The sequence below is a fragment of the Rhinoraja longicauda genome, chromosome 33, assembly GCF_053455715.1.
Source record: "Rhinoraja longicauda isolate Sanriku21f chromosome 33, sRhiLon1.1, whole genome shotgun sequence".
NCBI classification, from domain to species: Eukaryota; Metazoa; Chordata; class Chondrichthyes; order Rajiformes; family Arhynchobatidae; genus Rhinoraja; species Rhinoraja longicauda.
This window is the reverse complement of record NC_135985.1, coordinates 2,155,359-2,176,727: the sequence shown is the minus strand read 5'-3', so window position 1 is coordinate 2,176,727 and position 21,369 is coordinate 2,155,359. Positions and strand designations below refer to the sequence as shown.

The following is a 21,369-nucleotide window of genomic DNA, read 5'->3' as shown; positions in this document are numbered from 1 at the left end:
GCACAGTGGCGCAGCGGTAGAGTTGCTGCCTTACAGCGAATGCAGCGCCGCAGACTCAGGTTCGATCCTGACTATGGGCGCCATCTGTACGGGGTTTGTATGTTCTCCCCGTGACCTGCGTGGGTTTTCTCCGAGATCTTCGGTTTCCTCCCACACTCGAAAGACGTATAGGTATGTAGGTTAATTGACTGGGTAAATGTAAAAATTGTCCCTAGTATGTGTAGGATAGTGTTAGTGTGCGGGGATCGCTGAGTGGCGCGGACTCGGTGGGCCGAAGGCCTGTTTCCGCGCTGTATCTCTAAATCTAAAAATCTAACATTCAATGAAAACAAAATACTTTAATTTTTGTGTCCTGAAGCCCTTAAAAAAGGCCCCAACCCAAAATGTTACTTATCCCTGTTCTCCAGAGTTGCTGCCTGACCTGTTGAGTTACTTCAGTACTTTGTGTCTTTTCTCACTTTAAATTCAGTAGTGCTCTACATAATAGGGATATTCCACATTACTTTACAGCCAAATAAATTAGGTCAGTATTGTATAACATTTCGGCAGTTAATTTGTATGCATCAGTCTTCCACACACTTCAATAGATAGCACCAGATAATCTGCTTTAGTGATGTTGATCATATTACCAGGATACTGCAGATAATCCCGATTAAATCATGACTAATCCATATCTCAATTCCACTTCTACTCACAGTTGTTTATAATCTGTAGATGGTAGTATTCCTACCTTTGAACTAATAGTTTATTCTAGGCTAGCATCTTGAAAGCTAGGTAGTCGGGGCAGTGCATTGCTGAGGGAGTGTCGGACTGCTGAAAAAAAAAAATCTAGGCCCTGCCTAATTTCTTAGTTGAATTGAAAAGATCACATGGGATTTTTTTCCAAAGAATGAGAAATTATAGCAATTATTTATATCTCATCCAACATTACGGCACAGTGGCGCAGCGGTAGAGTTGCTGCCTTACAGCGCTTGCAGTTCCAGAGACCCAGGTTTGATCCCGACTACGGGAGCTGTCTATACGGAGATTGTATGCACTCCCGTGACCTGCGTGGGTTTTCTCCGGGATTTTCGGTTTCCTCCCACACTCTAGAGACGTAGATTAATTGGCTGGTATAAGTGTAAATTGTCCCTTGTTTAATATGCGGGGATCGCTGGTCGGTGCGGACTCGGTGGGCCGAAGGGCCTGTTTCTGCGCTGTATCTAAACAAAAATTACAGGATTTTTATGTGCAGTATCAGATAGCCAGGTTCAATATATTCTAACCTTTTCGGCTAATATTTCATTATCCTTTCAAATTACTTTTCATCCCTAGCAACTTTACATTAACAATGCTTTCTGATCTCTCCTGTTTGTAGAGAAGGAAGATGAGGGCACTATAATGGCAAAGGGAGATGGGAATTAAAAGAGTGATGGGAACAGGGGGAGGGGGGGGGGAGGAAGGTGCTCGAAATGTAGAATAAGGTGATAAGGAGTTGTGGGAAAATGGAAGGGAGATGAAATGGGGGAGAGGAACCAGAAGTGGGTGAATCATGAAAGGAAGTTGTGAAACAAGGGAAGAGTAGGGAGAGCAGAGGAAAATAAGGCTGTGATAAAGAAGATACTGAGTCAAGTCAAGTTTATTTGCCACATACATATACAAGATGTGCAGTGAAATGAAAGTGGCAACGCCTGCGGATTGTGCTAACCTACAAAACAGAATAGAAAAAAAAGTTTTTAACACAAAAAATAAATTAATACAGTAATTAAATTAGTCCCTGGTGATATGAGAGTTAACAGTCCTGATGGCCTGTGGAAAGAAACTCCATCTCCTCTCTGTTTTCACAGCGTGACAGCGGAGGTGTTTGCCTGACCGTAGCAGCTGGAACAGTCCGTTGCTGGGGTGGTAGGGGTCCCCCATAATGTTGCTGGCTCTGGATCTGCACCTACTGATGCATTGGTCCTGCTGGGGGGCGAGTGTAGTTCCCATAGTGCGTTCAGCCGAACGCACTACTCTCCGCAGAGCCTTCCTGTCCTGGGCAGTGCTGTTCCCAAACCAGATTGTGATGTTCCTGGACAAGATGCTTTCTACAGCCCCAGAGTAGAAGCACTGAAGGATCCTCAGAGAGACTCTAAATTTCCTCAACTGTCTGAGGTGGTAAAGGCGCTGCCATGCCTTACGCACCAGTACGGCAATGTGTGTTGTACATGTCAGATCCTCTGTGATGTGGAATCCCCGGTATTTAAAGCTGCTCGCCCTATCCACAGTAATCCCATTTAACTCCAGTGGCATGTACGTCCTCGGATGTTGAGCCCTTCTAATGTCTACAATCAGCTCCTTAGTTTTTGTGACATTCAAGAGGAGGCTGTTGACCTGACACCAGAGTGCCAGATCAGCCACCTCCTCCCGGTAGGCCTTCTCATCGTTATCGGAGATCAGGCCCACCACCACAGTGTCACGGAAAGATTTAGATGGAAAAGGTAAGGAAAAGCAACTGAACATTCATTCATTTAATTTGTTCGGCAACTGCAAATTTGTGGATGTTAGTGTCCTTGAATGACCTTCAGTGTCTGTTTAACTTTGGCTTTCTGCATAATTATTCTCAAATTAGAAAAGACAGTGGATCCTGGGGAAAGTTAATTGTGTAGAATCAAAACAATGCCATTGCCAAACGAAAAACAAAGTCACATTTCAATGCAAGATGGTACGATTTAAAGATTGCTTGAACATCACCAGGCAGGAGTTTCAAAAAACTGAGAACTGACATTGAGATAAATAAAATTAAATGTTTTTCCCCTTAATGTGCATTGATTCCCCTTAATGTGCAGAGGGAGTTAGATGTGGCCCTTGTGGCTAAAGGGATCAGGGGGTATGGAGAGAAGGCAGGTACGGGATACTGAGTTGGATGATCAGCCATGATCATGTTGAATGGCGGTGCAGGCTCGAAGGGCCGAATGGCCTACTCCTGCACCTATTTTCTATGTTTCTATGATTCAGTGGTATGATATTGGGTAGGTCAGGAATAAAATAACGCTTTGTTATGTTTATAAATGATTGTAGGATTAGTTATTTTGCCCCTCCCTCTAAATACTTCATAAGAAATAAAAACCTAAAAGAGAAATCAATAATATTAAGGGAAAGAAAACTGCAGATGCTGGTTTAAATCGAAGGTAGACACAAAATGCTGGAGTAACTCAGCGGGACAGGCAGCATCTCTGGAGAGAAGGAATTGGTGATGTTTCTGGTCGAGACCCTGCTTCAGACTGGTCAGTCTGAAGAAGGGTCTCGACCCGAAGCGTCACCCATACCTTCTCTCCAGAGATGCTGCCTGACCTGCTGAGTTACTCCAGCATTTTGTGTCTACCTTCAACAATATTAAGGGTGGACTTAAAAGATATATGAAACAGAATACCTTAGACCTCTTACATACCATAGAATTGTATTTTTGTACTTATGTTTTGTATGAATAGTAATTTTTTTTGCTGTCTTATATAATTTATGTTTCGTGTTTTAGGTTTGCATTGTACCTGTATCTCACCGTACCTGTGCATATAATAATAAACTCGACTAAGACTGGGTTGTTTTTAGATCGTTAAAGATAGAGTGGAGGTCAGGGAAGAAGGAAAGGCTTATGGGCTGGGACAAAATACTGAGGCGCTTCCTGCTTTATAAGAAGTGTTGAAATGGTATACACCTCTTCCACAGTCCTGGCCATGCCTCCCTTCGGTTGCCAGGTCTTCTGAGACTTAGAAAATCTGACTGGCCTGAGCGAATTATTGTCCATTAAGCCTTATTATAACATCTAAATGGATAATATATCTCCTGGAAGGGGAGTAACTCAGCGGGTCAGACAGCATCTCTGGAAAAAAGGAATGGGTGGCGTTTTGGGTCGAGATCCTTCCTCAGACTGGGTTGGATGCCCATCCCTGGACTGCATCCATTAAAGCTGGAGGTCGGCAGATTACCATTGGATTGAGAGGTCAGTTAGAGAGTTTTAAGAATTTCAACTTTTAGCCTGACCTAAATGTACCAAATAGATTTTGATTAAAGTTGCTCTATAGCTACTTCTGGTAGGAATTGTAATCAGACGCAGGAAACGTGTAGTTTTTTCTTCCTGATTTATAAATCTGCTTAGGTGAAATGAGGCTATTTATAGCCTTCCAAATTACTTTCCCAGTAAATAGGAACCAACACAGTGTGAAACTGGCCCCATAGCAGAAGCGTCCTCGTCGCGGGGCTGGAAACTGGAAGTGTCCTGAGCTAATTCTGCTACCACCATCATCTATCGCACTGTGATGGCTCCCACTGATTGTCGCCGGAAGTTTGCGTCCTTTACAGGACGGAAAATGACAGCGATGTCAACATTTGAAACGTGGATGATGGACACGAAAGAAGAAGTGTGAAGCTGGAATATGGTTAGTTTAACAAACAATCTGCTGGAGGAACTCCGTGGGCCGGGCAACATCCATGGACGGAATGGCCAATATTTCGAGTCAAAAGCCTGCATCAGGACAACCCAGCTTCTCAATGGTTAAAAGAGCCACCAGGGAGAGTTACTTTAAACATTGAAAAGTAAATTAATAACAAAACATTGCCAAACATTTGAAGATGGCTAGACTGGTTGATAAAGCATCTTAAAATGCATAAAAATCAGAAAAAATATATATCGTGGCATTGAATAACAAAGGAAAGAGTTCATGATAAACCTTTATAATTTATTTGTCAGGCCTTATTTCTGAGCTGCACAGTTTTAGAGTGGGGACAGAAATCTACCAGTATGTTCTTAATTTGAGAGACTTTATGAAGAGATACTCAGGATGTAATTGTTTTCTTTGGAGCAGAGCAGGTTTAATCAAAATGTTCAAACAAATGAGGATTTCAATAAGATAGGGGGGAAATTATTTACATTGGCAGGAGAGTCAGTGAATATTTAATAAAATTGGGAACAAATGTAATTATGAAGGTAATTGATTTGCAAGGCATGTTGCTGCATTCAGGAATTCACTACTTGTGGGCCAGTGGACAAAGAGTGATAGCAATATTCAAAAGTAAATTGAATAGCTGAAAAGAACAGGATGTGATGCTAATGAAATGGCTCTTTGAATAGCACCACAGAAGCAAATAACATTCTGTGCTGCATGAAAGCATTGAAGGAACAAACTTGCCCAGCAAATAAGTGATCAACAGTTGGGAGTTGAGCATGCTCATCAAGACGTAGATTAGTGTAAGAAAATAACTGCAGATGCTGGTACAAATCGAAGGTATTTATTTCACATAGTGCTGGAGTAACTCAGCAGGTCAGGCAGCATCTCAGGAGAGAAGGAATGGGTGACGTTTCGGGTCGAGACCCTTCTTCAGACTGATGTCAGGGGGGCGGGACAAAGGAAGTAGATTAGGCTTCACTTACATGGGTCTATGGTCTACTTATTTTTAAAAAAGAGTTCTGATGCAGCAGAAGCAGTTTGGAGGAGGATTATTAGACTGATATCTGGAATAGGCAGGTTGTCCTATGAGGGAAAGTTGGACAGGCTAGACTTGTCGCTGCTGGAGTTTGGAAGAGTGAGAGGGAATTGATTATAACACATAACATCCTGAGTCATCTTGATCGGGTGGGTGTGGAGTGAATGCTTCCTCTTGTGGGAGAACTAAGGTCACTGTTTGAATGTAGTGGGTCACCCCTTTATTAGAGAGAAGAGGACAATTTCTTTCAAAGAGTCATGAGTAGTTGTAGAACTCTTCCTGAAAGAGCAGTAGAAATAGAATCTGGATATTTCTAAGGCAAAGGTAGATTGATTCTTGATAAGCTAGTGAGCGAATGATAATTCTGAAGAAGGTTCTCGACCCAAAACATCACCCATTCCTTCTCCAGAGATGTTGCCTGTCCCGCTGAGTTACTCCAGCATTTTGTGTCTATCTTCGAGTGAATGATAACCTGCAGATTGCTAAAATCTTAATAAGGGACAAAATGGCTGTCCCTAATTCATGCATTGATCAGCCAAAACATGACCACTGACAGGCGAAGTGAATAACATTGATTATCTTGTTACAATGGCACCTGTCTTGGGGTGGGATATATTAGGCAGCAAGTGAACAGTCAGTTCTTGAAGTTGATGTGTTGGATGCAGGAGAAATGGGCAGGAGTAAAGACCTGAGTGACTTTGACAAGGGCCAAATTGTTATGGCCAGCCGACTGGGTCAGAGCTTCTCTGAAACGGCAAGGCTTGTGGGGTGCTCCCGGTCAGCAGTGGTGAGTACCTACTGACAGTGGTCCGAGGAGGGACAAACCACAAACCAGCGACAGGGTGTTGGGTGCCCAAGGCTCATCGATGCGCGAGGGCAACGAAGGCTATCCCGTCTGGTCCGAACTGACAGAAGGCCTACTGTGGCACAAGTCACAGAAAATTTTAATGGTGATCAGGGGGGGAATGTGTCACAATACACAGTGCATCGCACCCTGCTGCATACGGAGGACCAACAGCATATTCGGCAGGTGGTCTTAATGTTTTGGCTCATCAGGTCATAATGTTTTGGCTAATCAGTGTATATCCTTCTGTAAATTGTGATATACATTGTTACCTCAAACTATCAGAGTAGGCACAGATGGACATCTAACTGGACAACCATCCCACAGTATTTATTGGTATTGCACTCATGTCTCGCTGTTCTTTTTCCCCTCCATTTTCTATAATACACTGTGGTTTGTGGTTAAAAGCACCTACTTTTCCACAGACATTCCCATTGAATCTCTGACCAACAATTTTCTGGTCTCAATATTATTTAACATCATAAATTGTTCCCTATTGTCAAAACTATCAATCCTTTTCAAAATTATTAACATTCTTTTTTAAATTTAAAATATCAATGATTAATATTTGCAATTTTGTTTTAAAAACTAAAGAAATTGCTGAAAATATTTAACTGGTCAGCTAGATCAGTGGGAAGAGAAACAGTTAATGTTTCGGGTCGAAGGTGTTTAGTCATCCTGAAAAGGGAATAAACAAGTTATTATTCAGTTGTGCGCGTGGAGAAGTTTAATTTTTGTTTTGTTGTATGTTTCTGCTTCATGGCCATTCTTTCTTTCCTATTAAAGTCCTTGCCTATTCTATCATTTCCCAGATCTGTTTATACTGCTCTTTTCATAACATACGTTATGACTTTTCCTATTTTAAAGTATTATTAAAGTGCCACTTGTTTTGAATTTAATAATGAGCCCAATTTAGTTTAAAAGAACATAAATTATTTAAAATCTCCAAATAACTATTCCAAACTAAAGCTATTAACATAAAACATGGTGCTTCAATGGCACAAGAATATCTTTGTAGGATTGTTGAAACCCTATCCATTATCAATATTTAACTTTAGCCACTAATTTAGTTTACTCTCGGCCATTTTGAAGCTGATTTGCAAATCCTGAATTTTATCTGTGATAAAAATCTAAACATATTGAGGGATGGCAGATTGCTAAGTTTGTTCTCATTCATTTCTGAATTGACTTGTGGTTTTTAATAGATAAAAGCATGAATAAACTTTACACAACCTCATTTGCAGTTTAATGTAGGGAACGTGACAGGCTATTTGCACACAGAAGTTTTCATAAACAGTAATACGATAATGTCTGTATAATCTACTTTAGTGAAGCCAATTGAAGGAAAATATAGGGCAGGCCACCAGAGAGAACATGATGCTGGGAAACATTATACTCCTGAGCCGAAAAACATAATCATTCTCCCTCCATGACAACTGATTTGCAACAGCGACATTCAAACTGTTGTATGGGAAGTACAGCGTTGCCAATTTTATGTGGTTGCTCGCTCAGTACAGAAAGGATTAACACCAGTGAGAACAGTTTGTGGATCATAACATTTACAGGTTAATGTAATGTTATGCTGTATTTTTGGATGAGTAAGTTCCCTGCAAATAATTATTGCTGATCCAGAAATCCATCAAGTTTTGTAATGCTCTTTGAAAACCAATTATTTGATATTTCCTGTCCTTGTTGACTCAAGTTGAATGCAATCCTTTATACTTACCAAAGCTGGGTTGAAACTGAAAGAGACAGGCACTCTGAGACGAAATAAACCTTTCAGCTATTGAAATACGAATGTTTGTCTTTTTTGTTCAGGACATAATTCCTAATGCCGAATGCCACGATCACCATTAGATGGGACTTTGCCCAACACCCCCACCCCCCTCCTTCCACCCAACTCCACCGCTGATATTTGTAAAGCTGTGTATTATCTGATGAAATTTAGTGATAATATGTCTTCACACAGATGTGTATTCACTTCATTTATACGTCTTCAAACTGCTGCTGCAGGCATCAAAGAATTCTGCATATTCTACTCTTCTCACTGTTCACAACCCTACGTATGTACACTTGTGGTCAGTTGGCAATGACAGGATGTACAGCACTCCTATGACTGAGCAGCTGACTCACAATTTATTGCCAAAGATTATATTTAGATACTAGTGGAAGAGCTTAACATGTTCAGAATAGGATACCCAAGAGAAGAATCTCAATGGTGCTTATATTCTCACATGTGGTAAGAACTAACACAGTAAAATACTTGTCATTACAAAAATACAGAGTATTGCTATACCCCCGATTATTAAGTGTACAGAAATAGTCTACTGAGCCTGCATGCAAGAGACACCATGTTTCGGCGCCAATTTTCAAAGTCCACATTCCTGTTCTTATGAGCGGTGCCTGTTTCAGGCAAGTCCCAGGTTGTTGCAGCCATCCAGCATCTCCTTTCTTGGACGCAGTGTCCTTCTCCTCGCTCATCCACCTTTGTTCCCTGGAGGTACCACCCGCACTGTGAGAAGAATAAAGTTCCGTTTGGAGCCAGTTTAGAGATGCAGCATAGAAACAGGCTTCGGTCCACGCCACGCCATCGATCACCCATAGAATAGTTCTATGTTATCCCACTTTTGCATCCTATACACTAGAGCCAAGTTACAATTAACCTACAATCTTTGGAATGTGGGAGGAAACCGGAGCACCTGGAGAAAACCCACGCGGTCACAGGGGAGAACTTACAAACTCCGCACAGACAGCACCCGAGGTCAGGATCGAACCCGGGTCTCTGGCGCTGTGAGGCAATAACTCCACCGCTCACTAAAAGTCAAAGCAAGAGCTGAATACAAAAGTCTGATCAAGGCTTTCGTTAGCATTATCACAGCTGCAGAGAATGTGGTTTGATGCAGGTTTGATTTGTCAAGAATGTGCAACAAAGACGCGATGCAGCCTGGCAAAAACTGAAGCAAAAACAAATTGACTAAATGTGCAAAGTTCATGTCATAGTCAATGGGAAAAAGGAGCCCACGAAAGACAAGTGGTGTTGGGCTGTGCACCATGCAACATCTTCGAGGGAGCATACACTGACTGGGGAAGTAGACAATCAATAATTGTCTTTTTCACTAAAGCATTAATTGTTTTATTGAAATAAAAGTAAATTAAAAAAGTTTAGAGATGCCAGGCCATGTGTCAGGACTGGAGAATGTGTGAATTACTGGATAGCCAGATTCCAGATTCCCACAAGAGTGGGAAATATCTCCGCTTGTATCTCAAGTCAAAATTGGAGAGGAATTTCTGGGTAGTCTTATCTAGAAAACTGTCAAACTCCAAAGGACCTGGATGCAGAGCCAAGCAGTGAATAGCTAGGATGCATAAAGACGGAAGTCAACTGACATTGGTCCTATTCCAACAGGTACAATCTGCTTGATCCCTGGGAAGACAATAGAAATGCTGTAGAGAATACAGTCCGAGGCCAGGTGAAGAGAATGTAGCTCAGAGGAATATCCATGTGGACTGAATAGATTAGAGATGTAGTCCAAAAGGGGGTTTCTTCAATTATGAATAACATTATTTGAAGCCATAAGCGTCACAAAGGGGCAGGCAGCACGTCTGGAGAGAAGGAATGGGTGAATTTTCGGGTTGAGACCCTTCTTCAGTCTGAAGAAGGGTCTCACTCGAAACGTCACCCATTCCTTCTCTCCAGAGATGCTGCCTGTCCCGCTGAGTTATTCCAGCATTTTGTGTCTACCTTCGATTTAAACCAACATCTGCAGTTCTTTCTTACACACAGAGTCCCAAAGGGTGTAGCCAACCAATGGAATGATAGTGAAAATTAGAGAGGAATATCTTGGCTCTTTTTGGTACATTGGCAGGAGCAAGGAGAATCCATCTGGAAACAAAATCCAGAACTGGGAGCTAAATTCAAATTGAAAAGTAATAATCTCTGGGTTATTTCCCAAACCACATACAAAATGGCACAGAGCCATTCACTCCGGAGAATTAACATATGCCTAAAGAACTAGTGTGAATAGTAAACCTTTGGTATTACAGACCTCTTGAAGGGTTTTGGTACAGAGGACTGTCTCTTTAAGAACACAGGCTGGTTACACTGAGGAGGCTATTGAAATTGACAAGCATAGAAATTGACAAGCATTAAAATTGATAAGGGATCACTTTGAAGGGCACTTAACTCTATTAAATAATGTAACAACCAGCCTTTAGTATTTATAGCTTGCAGTAACAAAGATACATTTTTAGCTGTAAAGAACTTTGTACACAGCAGGTGAGGCAGGTTAGCGTCTTTGGAAGGAGAAATAGAGTTTAAAGTCAATAAACTCTGAACTCTGGGTGTGGGAACCTTACAGAGCAGGGTAGGGTTTCTTCACCCCACCACACCGCCATCCCAACACCCCAGACCTCACAGTTTGCTCTCAATTTCTGAATGTGGAAATCCGCAGCAGGGACGGGGGTTAGTGCGATTCCCCAGGAGCGCTGGACAAGCTGGTGCCGGGTGACCATCTTGGGCCACTGTGCTCCACGCGGTGAGGGAGGTCCCACTGTGCTCTCGATGACGAGGCACCAAGATTCTGACCTGGTGCCCGGGCACTGATGTCAATGGGAGGCAAACCCTTACTCGGTTATGGCGCAGCGGTAGAATTGTTGCCTTATGGTGTCAGAGACCCGGGTTCGATCCTAAGTACGGGTGCTGTCTGTACAAAGTTTGTATGTTCTCCCCGTGACCTGCGTGGGTTTTCTCCTTCCTGGATCTCCAGTTTTCTCCCGCTCTCCAAAGACGTACAGGTTTGTAGGTTAATTGGCTTGGTAGAATTGTAAATTGTCCCTAGTGTGTGTAGGATAGTGTAAGTGTGCAGGGATCGCTGGTCAGTGCAGACTCGGTGGGCCGAAGAGCCAGTTTCCACAATGTATCTCTAAACTAAACTAAACTAGACAATTGGCAATAACGGACACCATTGCCCCCAATGCTCCGTTATAACAAGGGTTTACTGTAATAGGATCTTTACCAAAAGGACATTGTCATAAGTATTTGCAAAGCATGAAGAATTGGGTCTCTACCTAAACTGATATGTACTCAGAACCTCGTCCCATAACATAAGTTCTAGAATTTTTGTCCATTAGCTGTAAAATTGTGCTTTTGTGACGACGATCGAGGATGGTTAAGAAACAAAATATGTCTAAAAAGAAAAGAGGCAAAAAAAACAAAGGATATAAATAGCCCAGGAAGTGTTATAGAAGTGTAACCAGATGGTTAAAAATACAGTGAGAGGAACTGCTACTGAAACTGAGTTTAGCTTTTTACAGGGATGTGCATAGTGAATGTGATAAAACAGTGGAACTGTGGACAACTACACATTCTAAAGAACCAGAGATAGAATGAATTACAGGACAGCAACAGAGAAATCAGGGCAAGGAACTCAACATTGTAGTTTAAGATAGAGATTTTAAAAAAGGAATGTGAAGTAGCTGCTTTTAACACATAATGCACTCACTTTCTATGGGATCAAAGCTGATTTTGGCAGTGCCTTTCTTTTATAAATAGCTATAGAAACACTTTTATATTTTTGACTTATTAATCTTTCAGTCATTCCTTGCTTTTTCTGTTTATAAGGTAGTAAGGTCATGTGATTGGAGTAGAATTAGGCCATTCAGCCCATCAAGTCTACTCTGCCATTCAATCATGGCTGATCTATCTCGCCCTCCTAACCCCATTCTCCTGCCTTCTCCCCATAACCTCTGACACATGTACTAATCAAAAATCTGTCTATCTCTGGCTTATAAATATCCACTGACTTGGCCTGTACAACCTGCTGTGGCAAAGAATTCCACAGATTCACCACCCTATGACTAAATAAATTCCTCCTCATCTCCTTCCTAAAAGAACGTCTTTTAATTCTAAGGCTATGACCTCTAGTTCTAGACTCTCCCACTAGTGGAAACATCCTCTCCACATCCACTCTATTCCAAGCCTTTCACTTTTCTGTTCTATTTTTGTTCTATTTACGCCACTCATCTTTGCATAGTTAGATGCATATTCTCTAAATCTGACACCCACTCTTAACTAAACTGGAAAGCATACTAAAAAGATTAATGTGGATGTTACCGGGTCTGGAAGATTTGTGCTATACAAAAGACTTGATGGGCTGGGTCTTGCTACGCTGAAAAAAAGAGATGAGGGGTGACCTTTGCAGAGGTTTATAAAATCCTGAGAGGCATTGATAAGGTGAATAGCCACAGTCATATCCCGGGGTAGGGGAGTCCAAAATTGGAGAGCATAGGTGTAAGATGAGAGGGAAAAGATTTAAATGGGACATGAGAGGCAGCTTTTTCATGGAAGGTGGAGTGTAAATTGAATGAGCTGTCAGAGGAAGTGGTGGAGGTTGCTACAATAATGACATTTGAAAGACACTTAGGCAGGTACATGGACAGGAAAGGTTTGGAGGGATATGGGACAGGTGTAGCCAAGCGGGGCTAGCTCCATTAGAAAATTTGGCAATGTGGATGTTGGGTTGAAGGGCCTGTTTCCATGCTCTATAGCTCTATTACTCTATGAGATGGTAAGTCCTTCTAAATGTTTCTTTGTAATTGAAATATATGTATTCTGTGTACTGTGAAAGAAGCTTTAAAATGTCTGCCAATGCAGCTCAATTAACCAGACCTTCAAACCAAATTTGTCAGTTTTCCTTATTTCAACTGAAATACGTGTAGTTTTGAGGGCATGAAAGCAGAGCGTTACAGCTCATTGTTTGATAAGGACCATGACATTGCATTGCCCTTATTTCCTTGTCTGCAAACAGTTAAGATGACACCAGGATGTCCTCCGTGTGTGCTTGCTGCCTCCCACGCCTGTGATTTGTAGCTTCATACGTCAGCACAAGGCAGATTTTCTATTTGTAGCTTTCTGCATCTCTGCTCTGCGTTGCCATCTATTTTCAACAGTTCAACAGAGCTTTATTTGTCATTCGGTACCAAGGTACCGAACGAAACTACATAGCAGTCACACACAAAAAAGAACACAAGACACATGACCCCAACACAAACGTCCATCACAGTGACTCCAAACACCCCCTCACCCCCTCAATTCCTGTTATCACTTAGTGCTGTTGGCAAGGACCTTTATCTCTGGGGAGAAGGAATAGGTGAGTTTTCAGACTGAAGAAAGGTCTCGAACTGAAATGTCTCCCTGTGACGGTGCCCGGGGATTAGACCACTCCCTGGGTCATTCCCCTCGGCACTGAGTGGACAGGGGGGATTAGACCACTCCCTGGGTCATTCCCCTCGGCACTGAGTGGACAGGGCTGTAGAGGGGTCTGGGCTACGGAGTTTGCCTGAAGGGGTAGAGTTTACTCGTGCGGGAGACTGAAGAGAGTGGATGTTCTGATGCTGCATTAAAGTTATTGTTAATCCTTACCTGGCGTCTTGCCTGATTCCTGCCGCGTCCAGACCCACTACAACCCATTCCTTCTCTCCAGAGATGCTGCCTGTCCCGCTGAATTACTCCAGCATCTTGTGTCTATCTTCGATTTAAACCAGCATCTGCAGTTCTTTCTTACACAAGGACATTTATCTTATTGTTTCCCTGGCCATATTGTGTCAGGTGTGAGCCTCTAGGTTACTGTACCAAATGTACAGAGAAATAGCTTGAAGAGTTGATATAATCAATAGTGCTAAAATAGTTGTAGGGTAGGCCCCAAAATCCTGCAACGATGGCCACTGGAGTAGGAACATTTCTCTATTATTTCATTTGTTTACGATCCCAGCCTTCATTAAACTCTCATGGTGGGATGAGGTGTGGAAATACAGGAGACTACTGTAAACATTGTCCATTGCATCGGGCATATTCAAGAGTCGAAGGATCAATGTTTGTTGTTACTTTGCACTTTACGTTCATAACCGAACAGGCAAGGAAACTACAAATGTCTGACATATCAACATCTAGTTTAGTTTATTGTCACGTGTACTGAGATAGAGTGAAAAGCTTTTTTTGCATGCCAACCAGTCAGTGGTAAAACTACGCATGATTACAATTGAGCCATCCACAGTGTATTGATAACGATAAAGGGAATAACGTTTAGTGCAAGATAAAGTCCAGTAACGTCCGATTAAAGATAGTCCGAGGGTCTCCAATGAGAGTCTCTAATGCAGTTTAGCAAAGGTTTCAAGTAGTCATCCCAGCCGGTTAGTCAGAATGATCATTGACTAGAAACTGCACAACTTTCTTACGATATCACCAGCATAAGAAAGGATCCATTTAGTGGAAAGGAAACTAATATAAGCCAAAATCAAGGGCAATCTTCCAACCTAAATTATAACCTGACTGAGTGCTGGGAACCAGACAGATTCTTGGAAAGAGATGGGGGTTGTCCTATGAGGAAAGATTAACCACAATGGGCCGAGACTCTTTAGAATATGGGAGATGATCCAACTGAAACATACAGCCCTTAGGGGAAGTACAAGGAAACTATTTTCTTCAAAGAAATGCTGTAGTAACAGCATGACAGGGGTGTGGAGAGGCAGCAGGAAGGCAGCGTTGAGGCCAAAATTAGACCAGCCACAGTTTGACTAAATGACAGATCAGTCTTGTCTGGACTGAACTGAACTGAGGGGCCCATTCTTATGTTCTTACATAAAGTCACGTTTTGGTGCTTTAAAAAAAAAAATTGGACACTAGAATTGGACATTTTTTGTCACAAAGGTATCTGGCACATTTAGACACTACAAGAGGCCCAATGAAAAATACATGTTTTAGAATTGCAGAATCTTTGTTGAAATGTCCAGGTATTCTAAGGGAAAGGTAACAAACATAATTCTTGCTTGAAGGAATAATAATACAAAAAAACCGTGGCTGAGCTGTTAAATGAATGTGGACCATAAGGTGGCAGTATATTCTTACTTGAAATAGGTTTAGCATATCAAGTACAAAAGAACAATGAAACCATACTCAGACTGTTTATAGTTTGATCACCTTATTTAAGAATGGGTACACTTGTGAGAGAGGGATGACAGCAGAGATTCACTGGGCTGGTTCAAGGGATAAGGAGACATTGAGTAGACTAGGCCTGCATTTTCTAGGTTCTAATGAGATCTTATTAGACAATAGACAATAGACAATAGAAAATAGGTGCAGGAGAAGGCCATTCGGCCCTTCGAGCCAGCACCGCCATTCAATGTGATCATGGCTGATCATTCTCAATCAGTACCCCGTTCCTGCCTTCTCCCCATACCCCCTGACTCCGCTATCCTTAAGAGCTCTATCTAGCTCTCTCTTGAATGTATTCAGAGAATTGGCCTCCACTGCCCTCTGAGGCAGAGAATTCCACAGATTCACAACTCTCTGACTAAAAAAGTTTTTCCTCATCTCTGTTCTAAATGGCCTACCCCTTATTCTTAAACTGTGGCCCCTGGTTCTGGACTCCCCCAACATTGGGAACATGTTTCCTGCCTCTAACGTGTCCAACCCCTTAATAATTTTATACGTTTCGATAAAATCCCCTCTCATCCTTCTAAATTCCAGTGTATACAAACCTAGTCGTTCCAGTCTTTCAACATATGACAGTCCCGCCATTCCGGGAATTAACCTAGTAAACCTACGCTGCACACCCTCAATAGCAAGAATATCCTTCCTCAAATTTGGAGACCAAAACTGCACACAGTACTCCAGGTGCGGTCTCACTAGGGCCCCGTACAATGCAGAAGGACCTCTTTGCTCCTATACTCAACTCCTCTTGTTATGAAGGCCAACATTCCATTGGCTTTCTTCACTGCCTGCTGTACCTGCATGCTTCCTTTCAGTGACTGATGCACTAAGACACCCAAATCACGTTGTACGTCCCCTTTTCCTAACTTGACACCATTCAGATAATAATCTGCCTTCCTATTCTTACCACCAAAGTGGATAACCTCACACTTATCTACATTAAACTGCATCTGCCATGCATCCGCCCACTCACACAACCTGTCCAAGTACCCCTGCAACCTCATAGCATCTTCCTCACAGTTCACACTGCCACCTAGCTTTGTATCATCGGCAAATTTGCTAATGGTACTTTTAATCCCTTCATCCAAGTCATTGATGTATATTGTAAATAGCTGCGGTCCCAACACCGAGCCTTGCGGTACCCCACTAGTCACTGCCTGCCATTCTGAAAGGGACCCATTTATCCCCACTCTTTGCTTTCTGTCTGTCAACCAACTTCCTATCCATGTCAGTACCCTACCTCCAATACCATGTGCTCTAATTTTGCCCACCAATCTCCTATGTGGGACCTTGTCGAAGGCTTTCTGAAAATCGAGGTACACCACATCCACCGGCTCTCCCCTGTCAATTTTCCTAGTTACATCCTTAAAAAATTCCAGTAGATTAGTCAAGCACGATTTCCCCTTCGTAAATCCATGCTGACTCGGAACGATCCTGTTAATGCGATCCAAATGCTCCGCAATTTCGTCTTTTATAATTGACTCCAGCATCTTCCCCACCACTGATGTCAGACTAACTGATCTATAATTTCCCGTTTTCTCTCTCCCTCCTTTCTTGAAAAGTGGGATAACAATAGCTACCCTCCAATCCACAGGAACTGACCCGGAATCTATAGAACATTGGAAAATAATCACTAATGCGTCCACAATTTCTAGAGCCACCTCCTTAAGCACCCTGGGATGCAGACCATCAGGCCCTGGGGATTTATCAGCCTTGAGTCCCATCAGTCTACCCAAAACTTTTTCCTGCCTAATGAGGATTTCCTCCAGTTCCTCTGTCACCCTAGGATCTCTGGCCACTAGAACATCTGGGAGATTGTTTGTATCCTCCTTAGTGAAGACAGATCCAAAGTACCGGTTCAACTCGTCTGCCATTTCCTTGTTCCCCATAATAAATTCCCCTGCTACTGTCTTCAAGGGACCCACATTTGCCTTGACTATTTTTTTCCTCTTCACATACCTAAAAAAGCTTTTACTATCCTCCTTTATATTATTGGCTAGTTTACCCTCATACCTCATCTTTTCTCCCCGTATTGCCTTTTTAGTTATCTTCTGTTGCTCTTTAAAAGAGTCCCAATCCTCTGGCTTCCCACTCTTCTTTGCTATGTTATACTTCTTCCCTTTTATTTTTATGCTGTCCTTGACTTCCCTTGTCAGCCAAGGGTGCCTCTTACTCCCCTCAGAATCTTTCCTCTTCTTTGGGATAAATTGATCCTGCAACTTCTGCATTATTCCCATGTTCTCATAAAACAGCTGGATCCAGGGAGGATTATTTTCCCTGACTGAAGTATTTATAACCATGGGTCCCAGTCTCAGAACAAGGGATAAGCTTTTTACGACTGAGATGAGAAGAGATTTCTTCACATAATCTTGTGACAAATTTGGAATTCTGTTCTCTCAATCTTGAGGTTCTGAATGAAAATAGCTACCCCCTCAGATTCCATTAAAGTTACCCAGTGGTAGGTATATTGAACGAGCAGCCAGAGGAGGTAGTTAAGGCAGATACTATAACAGCATTTAAAAGACACAGACAGGTACATTAATAGGAAAGGTTTGGTGGGATAAGGGCAAATATGGGCAAATGGAATTAGCTTTGATGGGGGATCTTGGTCGGCATGGACATGTTGCACTGAAGGGCCTGTTTTTGTGCTGTATGACTTTATGACTCTAAACCTTTCTTGTTCCTTAAATGTTGCAATAGTCCCAGCCTCAACTAACTCCTCTGGCAGCTCATTCCATACACCCACCACCTTATGTGTAAAAACGTTGCCCCTCAGATTCCTATTAAATCTTTCCCCCTCTCATCTTAAACCTATGTCCTCTAGTTCTTGATTCCTCTACCCTAAGAAAAAGACTCTGTTTATTCACCCTATCAATTCCTCTAGTGATTTTATACACCTCTACAAGATCACCTCTTAGCCTCTTGCGATCCAAGGAATAAAGTCCTAGTTTGCCCAATCTTTCCCTCTAGCTCTGCCCTCTGGCTCCTGGGAACATTCTCATACATCTTCTCTGCATACTCCCCAGCCTAATGACATTCGTTCCACAGCAGGGTGACCAAAACTGAAAACAACACTCTAAACACAGCCATACCACTGTCTTGTACAAATGTAACATAACATCCCAACTTCTTTACTCAGTACCTTGACTGACCAATGTACCCAAATCTTTCTTGACCTCCTCATCCACCTGTGACACCACTTTCAGGGAACTATGTGTCTGTACTCCTAGAACCCTCTGCTCTACAACACTCCCCAAGGTCCGACCATCCACTGTGAAGGTCCTGCCCTAGTTTGACTTCCGAAAATGCAACACCTCACCTTTATTTGCATTAAACTCCATTCTTCGGCCCACTTGCCCAGCTGATCAAGATTCTGCTACAATTTTTCATAACCATCTTCACTGCCTACGATGCCCTAGTTTAGTATCATGATGAACAAAATATTTTTCTCTTTAATATATTCATTTTTAATTTTCTTATTGAGTAACTTTTGAAGCTCACAAATTTTAACCCTCAGAAACTAGAAAATCATAACTAACCTTTAGGAGAAAACTAAATAAAAACAGAAAGCAAATAAACACAAAATAAATAAAATGTTAACATCTGTAAACAAGGAAGATTATGAGGGATGGAACTTCTTTCAGCTTGTGTAGATGCCTGCAAGAGAACAAACCTTAAAGAAAATTATTTTAGAATGTAAAGGATTTTCTTTTCTTTTAAGTTTGGAAAGAAATCTTTTCTCTCATTCTGTTCTCATTCTTTTTAGCATGTCATATTGGTTCTATACCTTTTAAAAAAGTCAAAGTTGACAAAATCTCAAATGTGCATTCTTGTGGGAATTAGTATGACAAACTAACGTTAATACTTGCAGTAAATGAACTGTAAGTGAAATAGGATGTTTTATTTAGTTTAGTTTAGCTTAGTTTCGTTCAGTTTAGAGATACAACGTGGTACCAGGCACACCGCCCGTTCACACTAGTTCCATGTTATCACACTTTTGCATCCTACGCACTAGGGGCAATTTAAAGACGGTCAATTAACCTACAAGCCTGCATGTCTTTGAAATGTGGATGGAAACCGGAGCACCTAGAAAAAACACATGCAGTCACAGGGAGAACGTACAGATCAGGAGGATGCTTGGACAACTTAGAATGGTGTGAATCTGTGCAATGTGTTTGAAACCCCACTTTGTAGTCCCACTTTGAAAGAATGCCTGAGGTCCACAACACAATTTACTATTTGGAGCAGTTAAAAACCATAAACCTAACGCAGGGACTTTTGAACTGAAAATACCCTGTTAGCATACAGAAATGAAAAAAACAAAAACAATGCAGCTGTCAGCTCTAAAATAAGAGATACTGATACTGCAACTAAGCCACAAACATCCTAGGAATGTTAAGAAAAGGGTGCATGTTTAAAACTGGGAGACTGGCATATTATCCAGATTATTACAGAAACAAATCCCACCATACAATCTGTCGAAGAAGGGTCTTGACCTGACACATCACCTATTCATGTTCTCCAGTGATGCTGCCTGACCCACGGAGTTACTCCAGCACTCTGTGAAACGTCACCTTTCCATTTTCTCCAGAGATGCTGCCTGACCCACAGAGTTACTCCAGCACTCTGTGAAACGTCACCTTTCCATGTTCTCCACAGATGCTGCCTGACCCGCTGAGTTACTCCAGCACTCTGTGAAACATCACCTATCCATGTTCTCCACAGATGCTGCCTGACCCACTGAGTTACTCCAGCACTCTGTGAAACATCACCTATCCATGTTCTCCACAGATGCTGCCTGACCCGCTGAGTTACTCCAGCACTCTGTGAAACGTCACCTGTCCATGTTCTCCAGAGATGTTGCCTGACCCACTGAGTTACTCCAGCACTTTGTGAAACGTCACCTATCAATGTTCTCCACAGATGCTGCCTGACCTGCTGAGTTATTCCAGCACGTTGTATCCTTTTTTATCTGATTAATACTCAAACACACTTTCAGTGCACCTGTTTTAGATGGATGGCATCAGAGGCTTTTCATCGAAGCAGGTGAAGTTAAAGGGAGTGTGGCGAAACAGGATGATAATGTCTTTAAAAGGACCGTGGAAATATCACACAGTGCCGTTCCATCGGGATTTCCAAACAGGGTAGTGTGTTACAGTATAGCTGTTTTGCAGAAACTATTGCTTTCATGCTAAATCCCCAGCAGAGGGAGTCATGAGCATAGAGTACAACGATAGAGTCATAGAGAAATACAGCATGGAAACAGGCCCTTTGGCCCAACCTTCTCATACTGGCCAACAAGCCCCATCTACACTAGTCCCACCTGCCTGCATTTGGTCCATATCCCTCTAACCATATCCTCTCCATTTACCTTAACAAATGTTTCTTAAACATTGTGATAGTACCTGCCTCAAATGCCTCCTCCGGCAGCTCACTGCAAGCCCCCAACATCCTTTGTATAAAAAAAATTACCCCTCAGATTCCTATTAAATCTTCCCCCCACACCTTAAACCCATGTCCTCTGGTTATGTCAAAGGGAAATCCATGTTGACCCTCCATGCCTTCTCTCTCCTTGAGCAAGTCTCAAATCCTTTAATCATCTTCAGCACCCCAGTTAGATCATCCATAGTTCTGGCAGCACAAAACTGGCCATCTGTGAGACACTGTGGACTAATGGGAGAAATGTTCACCAACATAATCTGTAACCACATAGCTGGGCACTATATTTTATAGCAATTGTTAAAAGTATATTTTAAAACAACAATGTCTCATATGATTAGGAATCTTCCAAGACGGTCAAAAAGCCTTTGTACGCCAGTGAGCAGTCAATGGTAGTTGAAGATGGAACAACAGGATACACTTGAGGCCAACTCACCCAAGAGTCACTGGGTGTACCTTGTGGGATGCCCACCAGATGCCAGGGTCAGTCTCACACAGCCCACAGCTGGCAAAGGTAAGTGCCCTGTGGTGAGTTTGGGCACTCCTGAAACAAGGATGGTTTAGCACATTGAATATGGTCATTTTTTCCTTCTGACTGGCACAGCGGTAGAGTTGTTGCCTTACAGCGCCAGGGATCCAGGTTCTATCCTGATTACAGGCC

General features: G+C 42.2%; 1 protein-coding gene across 2 annotated transcripts in view; it reads left to right on the top strand.

Moving 5' to 3' along the window:
* Positions 1 to 4,240: 4,240 nt before the first annotated feature.
* Positions 4,241 to 21,369, top strand: part of LOC144608905 (transmembrane 6 superfamily member 1-like) — a 48,547-nt gene continuing 31,418 nt past the window's right edge. The window contains exon 1 of one of the 2 annotated variants that reach the window (XM_078427143.1): positions 4,241 to 4,394. The gene's annotated coding sequence lies outside the window, so the exon portion shown is untranslated. Of the gene's footprint in view, positions 4,395 to 21,181; positions 21,223 to 21,369 lie in introns of those variants that run through there. The other variant, XM_078427142.1, reaches the window with a different exon arrangement.